The sequence below is a fragment of the Periplaneta americana genome, chromosome 17 (genome assembly GCF_040183065.1).
Source record: "Periplaneta americana isolate PAMFEO1 chromosome 17, P.americana_PAMFEO1_priV1, whole genome shotgun sequence".
NCBI lineage: Eukaryota > Metazoa > Arthropoda > Insecta > Blattodea > Blattidae > Periplaneta > Periplaneta americana.
Window position 1 is genome coordinate 107,281,934 of NC_091133.1, and position 23,871 is coordinate 107,305,804.

A 23,871-nucleotide genomic window follows, 5' to 3' on the forward strand; every position below is an offset into this window, starting at 1 on the left:
TGATTCTTCACCGTCTCCTAGAACATCTAAGGAATTTTTTTTATAAAGGACACATTCGCCCTCAAGGCAAATATCTTACTTCTTTCCATTCGCTTTATTTCTGTCGAACTGTTTATTTCATTAAGACGTGCCTTCTGGTTCGTGTTTATAAAGGTGGCAACACTGCATGTACAGTTTTCTTGATCTCCGTCTGCTTGTTGAAAAGTAAGAAAAAAAGAAATGAGAGAAAAGAAATGTGCTGTTGTGGGGCCGTGACTGACTAAACACACTCGAGATTTCTCTCTCCTCTTTCACGATTCTTCCGCCTCTGTTAGCGCCATTCGCGGCGTATTCCAAAACTAAACGGCCAAACAGGCAACGAAGCTCAGAGCGTGTGGATGTTGGAAACATACTTTTCCGCGTTCACACACGACAATTGACAGTCGGGGTCCCGTAATTCAGTGTGTGATTTGTGTTTTGTGTGTAGTGGTATCTGTGTTGTGTGTGCACATGGAATAATTGAAGTTAACACAAGACATTTCTTTTGTGGTTTATTATTTGGAGTACCAGTAAAGTTTGTTTATTTTTTATTGGAGAAGCTGTCAATTTTTGGAGCCATTCCAGTGATTTCTGCAGTTATACTCATCTCTTATCTGTGAAAGGTGAGTGTTTATAACATTGTCAACAAATGATTGTTGATTTTGTTTCGTGTTATGTTGAGCTGAGAGTAGAAGGAGGCGTGTTCCGTTCCGTTGTGATGTAGCGGAGGTCTTCTCTATCTGGAACGCTGCATTCCAGCGAGGTGGCCCCAAAAACTGATCTGCGCCTCAGGCCCAGAAAGTTCATCAGCATACGTAATTGGAGTGAACATAGATGCTTTCGCTCTTCTCCCTTTTATTTTACAACAGGGTGGAATTTAGCTTATAATTTGGAGTCGTGATTTGAAACTAGCGGCAGACTTTTTTTTTTAAGTTTCACGTGTCTCATTATTTCAGTACCTGGAATTAAAATAATACAATTATAAGTCTATAATAGATAACAAATAATATAATGTAACAAGTGATGCCATCCCAATCCCTCCTTCATAATCTGTCGTTTTTCGGCTCACAAGCAAACATTCTAATGGGGCAGATAAAGAAGTTAAATTATTTCTTTCACCATGTAATAATGTCAAAAGAAGTGCTTATACACATTTTGGTCACTTCACCACAATTATGAGGGCCGTAAAAAATAAGTTCTCCAGGGACCGTTAACAGAAAGAAAACATAATTTCATTGGAAAAAAATATTTAAACAGACACAGCAATTGTTGAGCTATTTTTCAACATATTCCCCACCGAAATTGAGACATTTATCATATGGGATCGATAGAGAGGTACAGACGGTTGTCAAACGCTGGTTCCTATCCCGGCGGCTGACTTCTCCGACACAAGGATACAAAAATTGATCCCATGGTATGACAAATGTCTCGATTCCAGTGGAGGATATGTTGACAAATAGCGCAACAATTGCTGTATCTGTTTCAATAAATCTTTCCATGCATTTGTGGTTTTTTTCTGTAAACGGTCCCAGGGAAAATCACTTCCTGGACGTAATTGCGGTCGAGTGGCCAAACTTTGTATAAGCACTTCTTCTGACATTACTAACATGGTGGAAAAAAAATTGTTTTTTTTATGTGTCTCATCAGAATGTTCGCTTGTCAGCAAATTATTTATTAGAAAAACATGAACCAATAGCGTATTGAGATAAGTAATGAAACTTTCTGTTCGGATTAAGTAAACAGATTAAACACAAGATAAATTATACATCTCCATTCATAATGGAAGGTTAATGCATTTCCATTTTCCTCTCCGGACATCGAATTTTTTTTTTCGCAAAATTTGCAGTGTTAATTTGCTAGGAGATGTTGTACATAGGCCAGTTTTACACTAATCCTAAACATCTTCAGCATGACATTGCTTGTAGGCCGTCACAAACCCCGACCTTTACGTTGAAAGTAATTGTGTATATTCCAGTAACTCATAGTAATTATGTAGTAAGCTGGGCCAGGCCTAGAGTCCAGGGTACATACTTTACCAAATACGAGTATATACATAGGTCTAATAGGCCTGCCCATGTATTATTTTCATAGGCGGAGAGAGAACAGTTTCCTTGGGGGGGGGGGGCAAATCAAAACCATAGAATCCCCATATAATGGGGTTATGGGGGACATCATTTACCTCCTCCCCCCGTTATAGCTTGATCGTGGTACAGTTTATCGGAATATGATCATTTAATAAAGGTATTTTCTGGTTGCATGTTTCTTACAGTGTTAGGCCTACATCCATATCCGCGATATTTCGGACCGACTTGTATAGGGCTTGAACTGTAGGTCTACTACAAATTATAATAGGGCATAACTTAAAACAGTCTCCCTCTTTTTCTCTCTCGTACAGAAATATATGCATACATCAATAAAACTACGTAACAGTGCTAACAGAAACTTTTTTATATGAAGCTTACCTTCCTGAAGATATAAGAAATGTAAACTCTAATTATTTATTTTATTTAATCTCGTCTAAGTTTACACATTATACTGGGATCACTTTTCTTTTTTCTGCATTGTTGTGCAGTATGTTATTCATACATCTCCAAGTGGCGGCCTGAACAGCTGCAGACTTCTAACACACGAGTACTGGCTGTGTGCTTCCATTCCTCAAATGAGATATAGGCTATTAAAATCAACTTTTTTTAAAACAATTTATTGATCGATCAGCGCATTTAGCGCTATACAGATCAGAAATCGACTTGAATATGTTTACCGTATTGAAACTAACATGAAAACGGGGATTCAATACGATCTGAGTCTCAAAGTCGAATAGGCCTTCACGTAAAACGTGAAATCGAATCGTATTCAATACGGAATAAGTTTCATGAAAACGGGCAACGTATTCAAAACGATCTCAATACGCTAAGAGCGTGAACGATCGTCATTTGTTTGATGTGTCAGCTGTTTACCAACAGCGAGCGCAACGTTGAAAAGGCGTGTTGTACAATAACATACGTATAATAGGCTATTTTGTGCTTTCCTAAAGGCCAATATTACCGTTCTTCATTAACAGCCAGAAGTTTTCATGGCCTTAAGAAAACGCAACATTGTTTAAAGCTAAGACCTACAGAGTGACCATATGCTAACATGTCGACGACATGTTAACCAACATAAGTACTTTCGAAACTTCAGCCTCCGTATTCAAATCGTTTTCATATGTATCGAGAAGTCCACACCTGTGGAGTAACGGTCAGGGCGTCTGGCCGCGAAACTAGGTGGCCCGGGTTCGATTCCCGGTCAGTTACCTGGTTGAGGTTTTTTCCGGGGTTTTCGCTCAACCCAATATGAACAAATGCTGGGTAACTTTCGGTGCTGGACCCCGGACTCATTTCACCGGCATTATCACCATCTCATTCAGACGCTAAATAACCAAAGATGTTGATAAAGCGTCGTAAAATAACCTACTAAAATAAAAAAAAATGTATCGAGAATTGCATGAAAACAGGGATCGACGAGATAGTATTCAGTACGGTAAATGTAGTAAATCAAATTGGGCTTCGTTATTGGTTCGAAGTCGTCGATGGGAACGGAATTATTATTATTATTATTATTATTATTATTATTATTATTATTATTATTATTATTATTATTATTTATTCATTTATTGATATTTATGTGCTAGACAACAGCCATTGACCAATAGAAGTCCAGAACAGTGATACAATTAATACATTAAAATGAACAACTATGGTACAAATTAAATACTTGAGTTAACAACAAAATGAACATCAATTACAATAATTAATTTACAAGAATTAATACTATAAACTTTTAGGGAAAGTAGTTGATTCTTACAAAAGTATTACCAATTTGTGTATAAGGATTATGCAAATAATATAAGCAAAGACACTGCCATATTCTAATACTTCTATACATTGAATGGATCGAAATCGCCTACATGTAAGTTAGCATGTTTAATACATCTGGAGACCGGCGAGGAAGACTTAGAATTTCTAATATAGAAGAGTTTGTGATGTCTCATGTCCTTCATAGGAATACAAAGGCTGACACTGTTTAAGAAAGATTGGTAAATAATGTTACCTTTAAGGACCTTACATAAGAATAAGTAATCGAGATCATGACGTCTGGCATACAGGCTTCGACATTTAAAGTGCTCGCATTTTTTTATCATAGTTATACCCAGAGTTATTAGGCAGGAATCTGTACGAACATAATGAAATAAATTTCCTTTGAATATTTTCCAGTTTTGCCGAATCAGAACTAGTAATAGAGTTGTATTGTATTGTATTGTATTGTATTGTATTGTATTGTATTTATTAACATTCCATGGTATTCATACATACTTACAGCTAGAATATGGAACAAGTCAAAAAACTTAATGCTATTATAAAATCTTAATTTATAGTCACAGTCTAGATGAAATATATACAGAAGAGATTTACAATATAGTCTTCTAGTACAACACAAAGTTTTAGTATCAATTTCATGAAGTGTTATTGAATGTCATGAATTCACCTACAGAATAGAAGGCGTGAGAAATTAGGTACTTCTTTAATTTGGCCCTAAATAATTTTATGTTTTGAGTTTCATTTTTTATATCGATAGGGAGGCTATTAAAAATGTTTACTGCCACTCCTTTTTGATAGCACGATAGACTTGCCGATGGAGTATGAAAGTCATTTTTTGACGTGTATTTATGCTATGAACTGTTGAATTAGTTACAAAGTTTTCACGATTACATACGAGGAAGGTTATTAATGAAAAGATATACTGAGAAGCCATGGGCATTATTTGTAGTTTTTTGAAAATAGTCCTACACGATTCCCTAGATTTGGCACCTACTATTATTCTAATTACTCTTTTTTGTAATAGAAATATAGTGTTACTATCTGTGGAATTTCCCCAAACTACAGATGCATATTCGAGTTTCGATCTCACTAATGTATAGTATAGTATTAAAAGAGAGTCAGGTGTTGAAAAAGAATAAATAATTGACCGAATTATACCTAACATTCTTATTGCATGGTTATAAATACTCGTATACTCAATGTGGTTGCAAAAATATAATTTATTGTCAATTAAAACACCGAGATCTCTAATACAATCTTTTCTGATGATGATAATAATAATAATAATAATAATAATAATAATAATAATAATAATAATAATAATAATAATAATAATAATTGTGGTGATGGCATCTACTAATCCTAGGCTGTAATGGTTTTTAATTTGCTCGATCCTCTTAGTCTAAACTAAAACGCGAGATTTTTCAGTAGAACTTGTGTGTCATCCATGTGTGACTGCTTGAAGACGCTATGATTATCTTCTTGGAGATCAGCTTTAATTACTATAACGGAGTCTCGTAACTTCATCCATAAAAATTAAGTTCACTTCCTTCAACACCCAGAGTTATTCTGTGAGGTAAAAGAACTTGCTATTTGAAGTCGCGGTCGTGAGTTGGAATCCTACATAAACCATATTCGCTCGTTATCAATGTATTGTTATGTATTGTGGTGTAGTATAGATTGAGTAAAGCAAAACTATGCCCCTAATGCTACCTATGCCTGATGGCCTTAACTACACCAGAATAAATAAATAAATAAATAAATAAATAAATAAATAAATAAATATGCTCCGAGAGGGGGGATTTAAGCCTACATGCTTCGAAGAAGGTATAGGGTGTCCCAAGAAGAACGCCCAATTTAATACTTACTGGCTTTTAAGGAACCCGGAGGTTCATTGCCGCCCTCACATAAGTCCGCCATTGGTCCCTATCCTGAGCAAGATTAATCCAGTCTCTACCATCATATCCCCCTCCCTCAAATCCATTTTAATATTATCCTCCCATATACGTCTCGGCCTCCCTAAAGGTCTTTTTCCCTCCGGCCTCCCAATTAACACTCTATATGCATTTCTGGATTCGCCCATACGTGCTACATACCCTGCCCATCTCAAACATCTGGATTTAGTGTTCCTAATTATGTCAGGTGAAGAATACAATGCGTGCAATTCTGTGTTATGTAACTTTCTCCATTTTCCTATAACTTCATCCCTCTTAGCCCCAAATATTTTCCTAAGCACTTTATTCTCAAACACCCTTAACCCATGTTCCTCTCTCAAACTGAGAGTCCAAGTTTCACAACCATAAAGAACAATTGGTAATATAACTGTTTTATAAATTCTAACTTTCAGATTTTTTGACAGCAGACTGGATGATAAAAGCTTCTCAACCGAATAATAACAGGCATTTCCCATATTTATTCTGTGTTTAATTTCCTCCCGAGTATCATTTATATTTGTTACTGTTGCTCCAAGATATTTGAACTTTTCCACCTCTTCAAAAGATAAATTTCCAATTTTTATATTTCCATTTCGTACAATATTCTGGTCAGGAGACATAATCATATACTTTGTCTTTTCGGGATTTACTTCCAAACCGATCTCTTTACTTGCTTCCAGTAAAATTCCAGTGTTTTCCCTAATCGTTTGTGGATTTTCTGCTAACATATTCACGTCATCCGCATAGACAAACAGCTGATGTAACCCTTTCAATTCCAAACCCTCTCTGTTATCCTCAACTTTCCTAATGGCATATTCTAGAGCAAAGTTAAAAAGTAAAGGTGATGGTGCATCTCCTTGCTTTAGCCCACAGTGAATTGGAAACGCATCTGGCAGAAACTGACCTATACGAACTCTGCTGTACGTTTCACTGAGACACATTTTAATTAATTGAACGAGTTTCTTGGGAATATCAAATTCAATAAGAATATCATATAAAACTTCTCTCTTAACCGAGTCATATGCCTTTTTGAAATTGCCGGATTTAATAGTATGAATAAATGTAACAAAAACAGATAAGAGAACAGATAAGTTAATAGTGTCGCCAACTCAATAACAACAAAACAGTGTTGGGACATTGCTTAATTTTATTGTCTTGTTGTTGGGTTGGTGGAACTGTTATCTCTTATGTTGAATGTATTAATATTATTAGGTAAGTCTGGCGTTCTTTTTGGGACTGTTTTATTTATTAATGCTTTCAAATGATGTTATTCAATGTAGCTGTGAGACCATGGGATGACGAATTATTGAGGGATGTTATTGTATGGATTTCGGGTCGATGGTGAAACAAACACGCACTTTTTTTTTAATATGGTTTATTTAACGACGCTCGCAACTGCAGAGGTTATATCAGCGTCGCCTGTGTGCTGGAATTTTGTCCGCTACACTCCACACAAAGCACTTCACTAATCTCTTCCTTAGTTCTCTCTCCAGAGGTCCGCTGATGATGCTCCTTTTTATATTAAAAGCTTCCTTTGCCATTGCTATTCTCCTTTTGACTTCTTGGCAGAGAGGTTATTTATGGAAGCCAAACCCTAACTAGAGAAAAATCGTTATCACTCAGTACGTGGTAATATACGTATTAAGCAAACGCTTGCAAATGCCATATATATCACTGTTTGAAAACCCTACCGCACGCAAACTTCTGAAAATATTTCCTTGTGACTATAATGATATTTGAATTTAATGAAGTTGATTATGAATAAACTACAGGGACATCATTTTACTTTTACTTCAATTTTTATTGTACCTGAGTTTTTTAATGTACTTCGCTCCCACCCCTTCTACTAATGAAGTTCCAACTTCCTCCATACAGAACCAAGGCCGCATGTAAACACTACTGAGTTAGTGAGTATAGTACGTTCCAGAAATATGTTCGCGTTTTCCAGTGACAAAAGACCTTTCAATATTGAATCATATTTTCGCACAGGTACTGTCCGTTTGCCTACGTCGCATCCCAATTTCCCCCACCTGCTTCTGTTCTCCCTCTGTAAGAGCTGGGCTGTCTTAGTTCTTTTCTGAAAACATTAATTTCTGTTAGGAATTGGACGTTTATGTAATATTATACAACTGTTTAAAATAACTTAAATAAAAGGGCCTCGTTAAGTAATTAACTGTCACGTGATTTCCCCCCCTTTCTACGATTCTGCGGCATAACCACATGGACGGACAGTAGATAGCATGTCTGAGTAATTTTATCTGTGCGGGTAGGGCAGAAGTGAAGATTGAATTTGCAGTACATAAGGTACTGTTTTATAGAGTAGGTACAGAATTATTTCACATGAGTTACTAGTACGAAGGACGAAACTGGTAATTGGAAATAGATGCAATAGTCTATAGTGCGATAATATGCACAAAAGAACTGAAGCCTGTATAGAAATGAACAGCCACCATTTTAAAAAATGTGTTTAAATATCCATATTATGATTATTTTTAAATTTAACTTCATTCTCTATATTGTACGCTAATGTGCTGTAGACAGTATAATATACACTGCATAATGAATACGTTCGCATGGATAACTCTGTTCGTGAGTAAAAACACTTATTCTTAATATAGTACTGTATTTTGATTAAACAAAAACCTAATGAAAATTATCGAACTCAAAATCGCGATATTTCCTTGTTTACGTAAATGGATGAACTACTTTTCTACCCTCCTAAACCTAGTAAAGTGATTTGTTTGTGTTTTACTCCAGTATCATCAAACTAAAGTCGTGGAAGGGGGTAGCAAACGGTTTTTCCGGTTCTCTAAAGGTATAGCCAGGTTAATATTAAACATGTTAGTAAAAATAAAATGATGTCCCTGTACAACCTTCTATTGCGTATATTAGCTGTTTTGTTTAGTCAGCAGTGCGATTGTAACCTCGTTAATGACACAAATATGGCATCTCTCATGAGACAATTAAGCCAGGAGATAATGGGGTAAGGTTTCCAGTTCCTTTCCCCTTCCATTGCATACATCGCTGACTAGTAAATACAGTTCAGTACTCAGACTTGATGTATGAAACAATAATTGTTCTTCCTCTGACACATCGTCAAGTGATAATAGATAGTACGTATCAGCCAGAACCTCAATCAGATAGATATTGAACCGGGATGGCTATCTAGAATATTGCGAACAGATGGGGACCACTTTATTCTCAATGGTGGAATCAAATGACGAAAGATGATCCACATGCTAAGAATGGGATTCTAACAGCACAGTCTGTAAATTGTGGTTTAATTTCAGTGAAAAATTGTGTCCATTAGATAGCGTGACTTGTTACTTTATCCCTAGCATTATATTCTGTTTATTGCGAAGGATGGTCCAATCTCATCCAGTCTTGTGGTAACTCTGTAGACACTCCAAAGCTGAGTAGAAGCCCTTAATAGAAGAGTCTCTAATCTTTCGGTAGGTTTTAATTTGACTATTACACTTTTACTACGTCATACTACTTTTGACCAATAAAACAGTACGAAAGGACATCTTTCCACCAATCATGGCTGCTTATCTCACAATTTTATCGCTTTCCTAGCATTTGTTTGTTTTTATCATTACCCTAGCATTTGTTTCTTTGTTTGCCAACATTTCAAACTGCAAATTCTTTACGGTACTATTAAACATGCTTTGCGATCGTCATTTGCTTACAGCATAGATAGTCGACTGAAAATGGCGGCTTCATTCAAACCTGAGAAGATAAAAAGAGAGGAAGGAGCAATCAAGCAAATATGCTTGAAATCGGTGCGACGGATATGACGTCAAACTACACCGTCTACACCGCATAATTCTCCGCGAAATACCGCCAATCTCCAAATATTCTATTCCTACTATCGATTTCAGTCATACGTAAACGTTTAGAATGGATATGGAGGTAACAGGAGTATTAGCAGATTATTATATTAATGTACACTTCACTGTATATTTATTAAAAGTGTTATGGTTGTGACATGGACTGAAAACTTCATTTCCACAATCTCTTTTATCAAGAAAGATGTTGGCACTCCTTCATATGTTAAAGCATAGGGGGACATACCAACGGACATATTCTACAGTTGAACCGAGCAGAATATTAGCTTATTTATAAAAAAATAACACCTGCTGAACTTGACTACACTTTTGAAATATTCACAACACGAAACAATTTGTAATCGTAATAATATGAACAAAAGAGCTCATAAACACACCGGAAAAAGAGATGAACTATGGATAATTTGACGGCCATACTAGTACACCTTTTTGGTTCCACCGTTTCAAGCTTATAGCCCAGGGTTGGTTCAAACATTTTGGTGAGGGTAACATTAGTGAAATAGAATTTTAATAAGTCAATATCTACTTTATTGTATTAGAGTACTTTATTTCTTCTAATCTTTATATATTTTCTCCTATTTTTTATCACCTTACCATTTGTTTCTTTGTTTGCCAACATTTCAAACTGCAAATTCTTTGCGGTACTATTAAACATGCTTTACGATCGTCATTTGTTTACAGCATAGATAGTCAACTGAAAATGGCGGCTCCGTTCAAACGTTTTGGTGAAGCTAACATTAGTGAAATAGAATATTTCAGTAAGTCAGTTAATATCTATTTTATTGTATTAGAGTACTTTATTTCTTCTAATCTTTATATACTTTCTTCTAATCGTGTAATAGTCAATTAAATCCCACTCGAGTGTTGATTTTCTCTAGATAAATCAAAACCTCTAATAAGATTACTGTAAGCCACCGGCGTGGCTCAGTCGGTTAAGGCGCTTGCCTGCCGGTCTGAAGTTGCGTTCGGGCGCGGGTTCGATCCCCGCTTGGGCTGATTACCTGGTTGGGTTTTTTCCGAGGTTTTCCCCTACCGTAATGTGAATACAAGGTAATCTCTGGCGAATCCTCGGCCTCATCTCGCCAAATATCATCTCGCTATCACCGATCTCATCGACGCTAAATAACCTAGTAGTTGATACAGCGTCGTTAAATAACCAACTAAAAAAATAAGATTACTGTTGATTAATTACTGGTAGAAACTGAACTTATTTTGCTTATGTTAAAGGCTACAAGTCATATGAGTCTGTATGACATAAAAGTGGCGAATTTTTCTTCTCTCTATTGATCTTTTCTGATCACAATATTTCATTAGAGTTATCATGGGAATTTTCTATGAAATATAACAGTTATAGATCTGGTAGCCTATGGACTGGAGAACTGTATTTTTTGTTGGCAGTTCCCAGTAGTTCATTGCTCTGTCCGTTTCTGTGTACTCTTAGAGCAAGTAGAGTATAATACAGCTTCCTGTTATGTCTTCTATTGTTTCATGTTGTATTGGATGTTCTGTAGTGGTCATTTTTTTGTAGTCTCGTTCAAAACATATTTTCTGCCTTTCTCTTAGGGTTAATGTTATTAGTGACTAATATTTCGTACAATCAAATGTACAGCCTTAGAAATGTTTAGTCTAACACGGTCAAAAACTTATTCTTTCTATTCTCCTGACTTCGTTTTAATACTTTACAGTTGAGATCGAAACTTGAATATGCGTCTGTAACCTGGAATTCTGTTACAACAGAATCAGCTAAATTAGAAAGTACGATGTCTAAAGAATATTCAAAGCGTTGTGTTCTTATAGGTTTCTGCCCACTGATTCGAAGAATAGCTATGGAAAAAGTGACTATTATTTTAAGATGTCACAGTTTATATTCCAGACACCAAGATCTTTATTCCCTATTTTTATTTTGGGTCCTTAAAGATCATATAATCCTTTATAAACAACGTTAGCTTTCAGGTATGAGAACTTATAAACGTCCCTACAAGAAAAATTCTAAATATTTTTCACTTCTCTCCACTTCGCATGAAACTACCAACTTGTGCAGTTCAGGTAGTAAATTGGTCCATTTGATTTATGAACTGAGATTTTGCATAGAGTAATTGAAGAGTATGATCAGAAAACTCGCACATTTCAACAAAACATGACTCATGAGGCAATTAAGCCAGAAGATAATGATGTTGGCCATTTTTATGATTTATACATATTCATTCTAGTGCCGAGGTCATGGAAAGCATGGAGATCTACCTCCATGCCCCCCAAGTGCCTTCATGGCATGTTACGGGGATACCTTTACCTTTTTTTTTTTTACAGTTTGGAGCTAAGCGGGATGAAGTTACAGGAGAATGGAGAAAGTTACACAACACAGAACTGCATGCATTGTATTCTTCACCTGACATAATTAGGAACATTAAATCCAGACGTTTGAGTTGGGCAGGGCATGTAGCACGTATGGGCGAATCCAGAAATGCATATAGAATGTTAGTTGGGAGGCCGGAGGGAAAAAGACCTTTAGGGAGGCCGAGACGTAGATGGGAAGATAATATTAAAATGGATTTGAGGGAGGTGGGATATGATGGTAGAGAATGGATTAATCTTGCACAGGATAGGGACCAATGGCGGGCTTATGTGAGGGCGGCAATGAACCTCCGGGTTCCTTAAAAGCCAGTAAGTAAGTAAGTATACATATACAGAGTGTAAGGGATATAAGTGCCGTCCTTTTGACAGTCGTCGGTGACGGTCTACAGGATCAAAAAAAAAAGTCCATACAGCATAGGGTCAAAACTTGATAGTTTTCTCAGAAAAAATATTTTTTCTCTTATTTTATTCGCGTTATACTGCTTATATCGTTAGTAAAATTACGAAAACAATAAATCAGTAGGTACAGTATATCTAGCAAAGAGTTAATAATATTAGTTTGAATACATATTTATGTGTTCTATTGCTTTTCGTGAAATTAAATAAAATTGCACGCTTAAATTTGTTAATATTCTGGCGTGAGAAACGTGGCAACGTGTTCAGCAGGCAGTACTCTGCAGAGACGAAAGTACGAGTCAGCTGAGTTCAAGCTCCCTGTCCATAGGTCTACTGCCGAGCGGATGACAGTTCGGTATCAGGTATTCGATAAACTTACAATGCCATTCACAGTTCAGGAATATTATATGTTATTAATTTATGGAGAAAGTCGTCGTAATTCAAGTGAGACAAGAAGATGTACCGTCACTGTTTTCCGCAATGAAGGTTACCTAATCGGCGAACTTTTGTAGCGGTTTCTCAACGATTATTAGAAACCAGTGAGTCTCTTACCCCATTTAGAAAATCACACAAACAGAAATTTCTTTAAAAATGGTACTGCTTTATGGAAGCAGGAGAGATTAAAATGTTGCATTTAAAAAAAAGTTCGTGTGATTTTGTGTAGTAAACCATTGTTGTTTATTCTTTAGACGTACAATTAAAAAATGGACCAATATTGTTAAATAAAATGGACATTTACTATTAATGAGATTTAAAGTTTGTATTTGCTGTTCATTTTATGTAAACAACGGTCCGCCCCTGCATTAGAACAGAGCATCTGTTTTGTACTGGTATGTCTGTATCCGCTCGAACTATACTGCGTATTTGTAAACTCCCTCCTCCCCATCCAGCAACGTTGCCAAACGCCTAATATTGTGAACTTTAATTAGTTAAATATTGCAATTAGAAAAAAAAAATGTGAGGACATTTTTTCTTCCTTATGACATGAGCAATCATCAGTTAAAATAATGACACATATCCCTTACACTTTGTATATTATGATTGAGACCTGTACCATTTTTAAGGACGTTTTCTTCCAAAACATCGCCAATCCTTGTCTAAAATTGTGTGTTGTTATTGTGCATGTTACTTGAAAACTCGTTCTGTCCGTAGACCAGTGGATAAAAAAACTGGTCCAGTCCTTTCATAAAAATGGACTTAATGAGTTTTGAGATCACACTCTTCAATTGTAAAATAATCGCCATTATTATTATTATTAAGTTATTATTGTAACTCTTGCAAAATCCTATTATTGGGAAATCCCTATAGACTAGCACATTAATAAAGTTGTGGACCTAGAAAAGGCTTTTGACAGAGTGGATTGGAATAAACTGATGGGGATCCTAAAGAAAATTGGTGTGAATTGAAAAGAGAGAAGACTGTTCAGTAATCTTTATATGAAATAGCGAGTGAAAGTCAGGATAAGAGAATAAATGTCAGAAGGAAGTGAAATTGGGAGAGAAGTACATCAAGGATGTATTTTATCACCTTCCCTGTTCAACATCTACTTGGAGGATTTAGTAAAGAAATGTTTTCAGAACATAGGAGGAGTGATAGTAAGAGGAAGAAGAAGGAAGTGCATAAGATATGCTGATGATATGGCGTTGTTAGCAGAAGAGGAAATGATAGTAAAATATATGATACTGGAGCTAAATGGCAGCTGTGAGCAGTATGGGATGAAGATAAATGCAAATAAGACGAAGAGCATGATCATAGGAAGAAAAATACAGAAGATAAATTGCGAATTCTAAATGAGGCAGTAGAACAAGTGGACAGCTTCAAATAGGTACTTGGGGTGTATTAAGTTATAAGCAGTAACATGAGCTGCTGCCAGGAAGTCAAAAGGAGGATAGCAATGGCCAAGGAAGCTTTTAATAGAAAAAGAAACATTTTCTGCGTACCTCTGGAAAAGGAACTACGGAATAGACTAGTGAAGTGCTTTGTATGGAGTGTGGCATTGTATGGGGCAGAAACATGGACATTACGACGAAGTGAAGAGAAGCGAATAGAAGCATTTGGAATGTGGATATGGAGAAGAATGGAACGTGTGAAATGGACAGACAGAATAAGAAATGAAGCTGTGTTGGAAAGAGTTGGTGAAGAAAGAATGATGCTGAAACTGATCAGGAAGAGGAAAAGGAATTGGTTGAGTCACTGGCTGAGAAGGAACTGTCTACTGAAGGATGCAGTGGAAGAAATGGTGAACGGGAAAAGAGTTCGAGGTAGAAGAAGATAGATCATAATCGACATTAAGATATATGGATCATATGAGGAATCCAAGAGGAAGGCAGCAAATAGGAAAGATTGAAGAAAGCTGGGTTTGCAGTGAAAGACATGCCTTTGACCAGAACATTGAATGAATTAATAAAGTTAGCAAATAAGTAAGTACCTAAATAAATAAAAAGTATTATATCATAAAAGGTCTGCAGTACATAATGTAGCCCTGTCTAACCAGCACGTTCCACCGTGGCTTGTGAGTAGAAAAGAAAGCGATGTTAACCCAGTACTGAGTGTACAGGTCGAGATATTTACTGCGGAGATAGGATTATAAATTCGGTACGCGGTATGGCACATTCTCCTGTTGCTAATGCTGATGTTGTGTTCGGTAAAGCTTATCGGAGAAGGTTTGTCCAGTCGTCGGCGCTGTTGCTACTGCACGCGAAATAGGAAGAGGCCTGTGATGGACAACACTTGGACTGAGCTAAGCAGAAACTGGAGAGGCAGGCGAATAGCGTACTGGAGCGGGTGTCCGCTATCGGCGCGTGTAGGCAGCAGGTACAAACACAAGTCATGCCGCATGGCATTGTCGCAGCGTGGGGAGTTATTGCGTTGTAGTACGAGATGATTTAGGTACGTGGTTAAAAAATAATATTTCATTCATTTCATTTTATTTAGTGTTCTGTCCAAGGGCAGGTCTTTCACTGCAAACCCAGCTTTCTTCAATCTTTCCTATTTTCTGCCTTCCTCTTCGTTTCCTCATATGATCCATATATCTTAATGTCATCTATGATCTGATATCTTAAATGATACTCGGGAGGAAATTAAACACAGTATAAATATGGGAAATGCCTGTTATTATTCGGTTGAGAAGCTTTTATCATCCAGTCTGCTGTCAAAAAATCTGAAAGTTAGAATTTATAAAACAGTTATATTACCGGTTGTTATTTATGGTTGTGAAACTTGGACTCTCACTTTGAGAGAGGAACATAGGTTAAGGGTGTTTGAGAATAAGGTGCTTAGGAAAATATTTGGGGCTAAGAGGGATGAAGTTACAGAAGAATGGAGAAAGTTACACAACACAGAACTGCACGCATTGTATTCTTCACCTGACATAATTAGGAACATTAAATGCAGACGTTTGAGATGGGCAGGATATGTAGCACGTATGGGCGAATCCAGAAATGTATATAGAGTGTTAGTTGGGAGGCCGGAGGGAAAAAGACCTTTAGGGAGGCCGAGACGTAGATGGGAAGATAATATTAAAATGGATTTGAGGGAGGTGGAATATGATGATAGAGAATGGATTAATATAGCTCAGGATAGGGACCGATGGCGGGCTTATGTGAGGGCGGCAGTGAACCTCCAGGTTCCTTAAAAGCCAGTAAGTAAACAAGTAAATATGATCTGATATCTTCTTCTACTCTGAACTCTTCTCCCGTTCACCATTCCTTCCATTACATCCTTCAGTAGGCAGTTTCTTCTCAGCCAGTGACCCAACCAGTTCCTTTTTCTCTTTCTGATCAGTTTCAGCATCATTCTTTCTTCACCCACTCTTTCCAACATAGCTTCATTTCTTATTCTCTCTGTCGAATTCACATGTTCCATACTTCTCCATATTCACATTTCAAATGCTTTTCTATTCGCTTCTCTTCACTTCGTCGTAATGTCCATGATTCTGCCCCATACAATGCCACACTCCATACAGTCTTTTCCTTATTTCTTTTTCCAGAGATCCGCAGAAAATGTTTCTTTTTTTATTAAAAGCTTCCTTGGCCATTGCTATTCTCCTTTTGATTTCCTGGTAGCAGCTCATGTTACTGCTTATAGTACACACCAAGTATTTGAATTTTTTAGGTTATTTTACGACGCTTTATCAACATCTTAAGTTATTTAGCGTCTGAATGAGATGAAGGTGATAATGTCGGTGAAATTAATCCGGGGTCCAGCACCGAAAGTTACCCAGCATTTCTTCATATTGGGTTGAGGGAAAACCCCCAAGTATTTGAAGCTGTCCACTTGCTTTGCTGCCTCATTTAAAATTCGCAAGTTTATCTTCTGTATTTTTCTTCCTATGACCATGGTTTTCTCTTATTTGCATTTATCTTCATCCCATACTGCTCACAGCTGTCATTTAGCTCCAGTAGCATATCCTTTAGTATCATTTCCTCTTCTGCTAACAACCCCATATCATCAGCAAATCTTATGCACTTTATTCTTCTTCTTCCTACTATCACTCCTCCCATGTTTTGAAAACGAAATAATATATAGTACGTATTTACTTCAAAAGGTTCATAGATGATACCATTACATCTCATTTCAAATGGTTGATGACTAATACTACACAAGATATAATGAAATGGTGAAGAAATAATAGAGTTCGTATTCGCTTCAAATGATTCGTAAAGAATAATGCAAAATTTATTTCAAACAAGAGCTACTTCAAATGAGCCTTTAAAAAAATGTAAATAATGAATGTACATAATGTCAACTCTAATATAGAAATTGATGTTAAAATGATTCCAATTGGAATAATTTTATTGTTTATGGAATTGAATATTTCATTTTGGTTCAATATATAAAATTATAAAACTTGCATAACATATTCGTAAATAGTTGATAATGAATAGAACAAGATTAAGGGGGGAGATGAATGAAATCTCTATTTTATATATTTTTTTAAAGGTAGAGACTTGATTTTCTTGTACGTTTTATCAATGGCATCGACGTAGTTTATAATTCCGAAAATAAGCGACATTTACTGCTCTGGCTGTAGCCTTAAGGAAAATACATATAAACTGCGAGTCATTTCTTAAGAATGTTGTGTTACGTGTGTGAAAGTCATGATGAGATATCATGCCATTTCTACATCAGTCGCCAGATGTATCAACAAAGCGAACTTACATAATATCAGTAATAACTTACTTTAGGTAGAGAATTTCAAAATATACATGTGACAGGAAATTTGAGGAAATCGCTATGATTTCTGTAACGTCCATACAGGAATAAGAATAATGGACAAAGCTAGGAAGTTGGTACCAAAACTGTTAAGTTGTGTGAGCATGGACTATATCTCTACCGATTGAAAAATAATAGTGCAGCTCTCAATGTCAGTGAACCAGAACGACAAACATGTACAACAGGTCGACCTCGGTAGCTAGTCGGTATAGCGCTGGCCTTCTATGCTCGAGGTTGTGGGTTCGATCCTGGCCCAGGTCGATTACATTTAAGTGTGTTTGAATGCGACAGGCTCATGTCAGTAGATTTACTGGAATGTAAAGGAACTCCTGCGGGACAAAATTCCGGCACATCGGCGGCGCTGATATAACCTCTGCAGTTGCGAGCATCGTTAAATAAAACATAATTAAAAATTGTACAACAGGGTGGTAACCAAACATGTGCTCCAATCGTCCACAGCCTTAGAACAAGAAAATAATAAACGAATAATGTAAAAAAACAATAAGTTGTAATTATAAACTTTGAACTCCCAAACTAAAATAATTTACCCATACAAGTAAAAATAACGCACAAAGAATACAATTATAATTATTACAACAACAACAATTACATTATAACAAATAACAATGAACATTTTCATTTTATCAAAAGAAATATTTATTTTATGTTCAGAAAAAAAAAAAACATGACTGCCGTGGTCTGTTGGTCAGCATGCTGGCTTACAGATCAGAAGGTTCCGGGTTCGATTCAGCTCTCGGTGAATTTTTCTTGAAGAAGAAAAATTCCCTGGGTGTCTAGAGTCTGGAAATTTGTATGAATGTGAGTGTGATTGTGAGTGTGCCGGGTTAATATTAATTAACCAATCATAAAAAAATATAAAAATACATCAGGACTGTCGCTGGGCAGTAACCTGAACACACGTTTCAGCGTCACATTGTTGACAAGTAACGCCGTCTGTTAGCACAACCATAAAGCATCTAATAGATGCTATAGAGTTACCAACAGCGAAAAAAAAAAAAGAAAAAAAAACTATTTATACTCTGAAAATATTCGTTCTACGTAACAAGACGTTACTGGAGCAAATCTGAAATATGATACAGTATATCTTACTACCATCAGGCGAACAACTAATTTGTGAATCTAATATGTGGCACATAATATTAAACCCATAATTCTGCAGTGCTCGGGAAAAGTGACATAAGTCAGTTTCCACAAACCTTTTTTAATAATTTATTGAGAACTTACACTGGTTTATGTCGATTTGATTTTTTTTCTCTATGAATTATTGTAATGGGAGAAATACCTATGTATTTTTTTTTTCCAAGCGAGCAGATATTCCGTAAGTTGTCAACAAATTATCAAAAAAGGTTTGTGGAAACTGACTTATGTCGCTTTTCCCGAGCACTGCAGAATTGTTTTCAAGACAATTTTTCATTTTTATTGTAGTGATAGCTAGGAAGTTCGTATCGTAATTCCGATGTTTAATGAATTTGGACTGTAACGCAACCGAATGCATAACAGCACGAGATGTCAACATTTAACGAAGAATAATCCGGGAAAAAATAAACGTGTTACACACTCCTGTTTGCATAATTATTTAATAACAGATGAGTTTACTTTTTTGGAATCCTGCATAATATTAACATTACGTAAATAATACAATAATAACAGAATAGCTCACTTTGTTCAGAACCTAAACTATTAATATAAATTAACAATATCCTTCAACTATTCACGACTCTACACAGCTCCACAGAATGCCACTATGCGTTGTTTATGTGAACATACTGTGTATCGCCTGCAGCGAACGGGAGCAGAGCGAGGCGCGAGTGACATCTACACTTCTCGCTGTACTCAACTGAAATCTATTCTTTTGGTACGAACTTCTATCTTTGATAATGACACTATCATCATCGTCATCATTATCATCATCTTCGACGGCAAGGATTAGACCTATTGACCTGTTCCATCTCAGAATTGTTCATGCCATCTTTTCAGAGGACGACCCACATTTCTTCTTCCTGTAGGGTTATACGGGGCACATTTTTCGTTAATCTATTATTCGGCATACGTTGTACATGGTCCCTCCAATTTATTCTGTATCTTTCTATGATAGATGTAATTGATTCTACTTTCAATGCTTGTCTGATAGCAACATTTTCCTTGTGGCCCCACAATGAGTATCCAGCCACAAATTGGAGAAATCTCAGTTCCACTGACTCAATTTGTCGTAATTGATTTGCCGTTAACGTCCAGTTTTCACATCCATACAAGGGTAATGCATTGACCTTATACAGGGTGTTTCCGAATTGATGTTACAAACTTTTAGGGATGATGGCGAAGGGTACATTATCAATTTGAGATAAGGAACCATGGTCCGGAAATGACTGAGTCGAAAGTTATAAGCAAAAATAGTTGTGTGGAAATGGAATTGTAATTTGGCACCACGTGCCCTCCTTCCCTTAACCTTTGGAACAGTCGTGGAATGGTATGGGCCGGATGTCCCCTACGTGGGTACAATCTATGAGCTTGTCTACTGTTCCCATTGGCTCATCCAAATACGAAAATCAGGTCTGCTTATTCCGCTCTCGTGTAGCTAATCCTCCATTTCACTAGGACTGATCGACTGTACAAGTTGCAGTGTCACATCGATCAGTCCTAGTGAAATGGTGGAGTACACGAGAGTGGAATAAGCAGACCTGATTTTCGAATACGGATGAGCCAATGGGAACAGTAGACAAGCTCACAGATTGTGTCGGGGCAAGTACCCACGTAGGAGACATCCGGTCCATACCATTTTTTCACGACTGTTCCAAAAGTTAAGGGAAGGAGGGCACGTGGTGAGAAATTGCAATTCCATTTCCACACAACTATTTTTGCTTATAACTTTCGACTCAGTCATTTCCGGACCGTGGCTCCTTATCTCAAATTGATACATGTACCCTTCACCATCATCCCTGAAAGTTTGTAACACCAATTCGGAAACACCCTGTATAGTTTGATTAAAGAATCTCTCCGTACATTATGTTTCAATGTTCTCTGGATTGTTCCGCAAAACTGAACCTATTCAGTTTCTTCTCTACATTCTGTGATTTCATGGATGTAATGTGGTACCCAATATACTTAAATTCACATATCTGATCAATAATTGTTTCATTAATTACAATTTTAGCCTTTATGAGTGCCATTTATTTGTTGAAATTGCCAAACCATATGTAGTAGCACCTGGCTTAGTTTATGTACTACTGTCTTTACCTCATTCTTCAGATTTTCCTATGATGATCTGGTCATCAACAAAGAGTAATGTTGTAAAAATTAATGTTATCAGTAACAAAAGTTTTGTTTAGTGTCATCAACCAATTTTTAATAACCTCGTCAATGTATGTATATTTTAAAAGTGTATGCAAAAGAGGACACCCTTGTCTTACTCCTTGATTGATCTCTTTTGAGGTTATGCCATTTTTTTTATTATCCAATTTAATAAACCCTATTTCACCCTGAGGTATATTAGGGTTATAGTTGGCATCAATACATATTTTATAACCAATAAACAATAGTAAAGTGGTAACATAAAATAGTGGTCACAGTTACAATTTATATGAATTATGTAGAAGCATGCACATTAATGAAAGAATGGCTCCTGTTCAGAGGCGGCTTTCGAAGAGGGGATGCGGAGCTGCAGCACCTCTAGATATTTGTGGCTATTGTCTCGTTTTATGTTGTGAAATACATTTATTATACAGTCTCCATTTAGAGGCTCGAATTAAAAAAAAATTCGCTCTCAATGAAATGCACGCAATCGTTAGTGAAGTCACTTTCTCCCCTGGTGCTGCCAGAGCGAAACCAGAGACAAGGACTATAGGGTGAAGCCACTTCCTCCCCTGGAGCTGCCAGTCTCGTCTCGGATGCTTTGCGCCTTAGTTTTACCCCTCCCCCTGCTAGCCCCTTGCCATGAGTCCAGAGTTTCCAGGCGCTGCAAAATTTGCAGCAGTTTGTCAGTAGCGCGCAGTTTTAAATACATTTTCTTGAATGTTGTGAGTATAACAAGTGCGACAATGTTTAATTCTGTACAATATTTACAGTCTATTCAGTTCAGTACCTTAACAATTCAGAAGAAATGTGAAATTAAGTGCCCATCAGTTGAATCTCATAATGGAAAGAGCCGCTAAACAAAATACAAAGGCTCGCATATTTTTTGATAATTTATCCAGTATCCCTGCTTCTCTCGATCTGCACACAGTCTGTATTAGATTAATGTGTTTCAAAGACAATTCGATCAGCTGGGGCAACAAGATGGATTTAAAATAAGAACAGTAAATGTTGTTCATGAGAAGATGGAGCCGTTGCTAGAATGTTTTCAAACCATAATGGAATCTGAAACATCTAACAACACAATAAAGGAGGCAAGCGCCCTGGTGCGTACTCTTGAAGATCCTGAATTCAATTTCTGGCTGTTATTTTTTTCATTTATTGATGTATCATATATATATATATATATATATATATATATATATATATATATATATCCTATACAACCAACTACAACATCGCCAGTTAGATATTTCTAAGTTTCAAATTTGCATATAAAAAATTAAATTATGGTTTATTTAACGACACTCGCAACTGCAGGGGTTATATCAGCGTCGCCCGGAATTTTGTCCGCATGATTCTTTTAAATGCCAGTAAATCTACTAACATGAGCCTGTCTCATTTAAACACAACTTACAAGATAAGGCGCATGGAACTAATCTTTAAATAAAGTAAGTTGCTTGGTTTATTTTTGTATGCAGCCCCCCTTAATTCAATATCCACGAGCCGCCACTGCTCCTGTTAAAGATTAATGAGATGTTTGAATAATAATAATAATAATCAATATAAAAGGCATACAAGAATGTCTAACCGTTTCAGAGTAAATCACGATCTTGAAAAGATAATCAATAGTAAAAAGGTAAAGGTAAAGGTATCCCCGTAACATGCCATGAAGGCACTTGGGGGGCATGGAGGTAGAGCCCCATGCTTTCTATGACCTCGGCACTAGAATGAGGTGGTGTGGTCGGCACCACGCTCTGACCGCCTTTTACCCCCAGGAAAGACCCGGTACTCAAATTTATAGGAGGCTGAGTGAACCTCGGGGCCGTTCTGAAAGTTTGGCAACGAGAAAAAATCCTGTCACCATCTGGGATCGAACCCCGGACCTTTCAGTCCGTAGCCAGCTGCTCTACCGTTAGATTAATAAAACAAAGTTTCAGTTTCAGTTTCAAATTAATACTTAATTCATGAACAATGAAACGGTTAAGAGTAATAAAGAGATATTACAAGCAATGATTTACGATTACAAGTTACATACATGATTCAGGAACAAGCACAATAATTGAAATGTAACACAAGTAATGACTTACAACTAACGAATACCGAAATTCTTGAAGGGCAATATATAATGTTAGGGGCAATACAAAAGATTTAAAAACAAATGTAAACAGTACAGTAAAAGAATAGTAGAAAAAATGACTTAAGATTACAAATTAAACACATTCTTTTTAAAGCAATAGGTAAGAACAAAGAGATACTAATAACAATACAGTGACTGTAGTTACAGATTAAACACATTATTAAAAAAAAAAAAAACAAACAAACACGCAAAGGATTAATAGCTATTTTCAGGCATCATTCAAAGGGACCATGACTGCCATTTATGCTTCCAGTTTTTATGTTGTACTAATTAAATGTGCTGTTATTCCTATTTTTTTTATAAAACTGTTCATAATAGTTTACGCTTCAACTTATCGAATTAACGACACTATAATAATTCGAATAACATAGTTGTGTGTTCATTTGAAGCTTTGAAAAGTTATGGATTTTAAACACATGGTCACAGAAAATACTATAGAGGTAAAAAGAAACTTTCTAGTCAATGTTGTTGTCTTGTCTTCGGCATCAACATTCCAGGGATTCTACATCGTCACCATCCCATGAGGAAGTGCACGACCTTGCCAGCAACATACCCTCAGGCATACAGTAAGGGCTTCTTTGTATCTAACCAGCTACAGACTCTGAATACAGATTAAGTGGAAAATGAGAACTGATATAGAACTGTAACGTTCTGAAGACTCATCTTAGTAGACTATTATTCGGGAAACGGTGAAGAGAAAAAAACCGACATCAAGAGAACTGTAATTTTGTGCTATTTCTTGCCTTAATGGTATCTTATAAAACTGTAGTAATTATTCTAGTAATCACGAAATTTTATCTGCG

General features: G+C 36.5%; 1 protein-coding gene across 3 annotated transcripts in view; it reads left to right on the forward strand.

Moving 5' to 3' along the window:
* Nucleotides 1–347: 347 nt before the first annotated feature.
* bbg (big bang) overlaps nucleotides 348–23,871 on the forward strand; it is a 323,045-nt gene continuing 299,521 nt past the window's right edge. For 2 of the 3 annotated variants that reach the window (XM_069816372.1, XM_069816374.1), the window contains exon 1: nucleotides 348–641. The gene's annotated coding sequence lies outside the window, so the exon portion shown is untranslated. The remainder of the gene's footprint in view (nucleotides 642–23,871) is intronic. The other variant, XM_069816373.1, reaches the window with a different exon arrangement.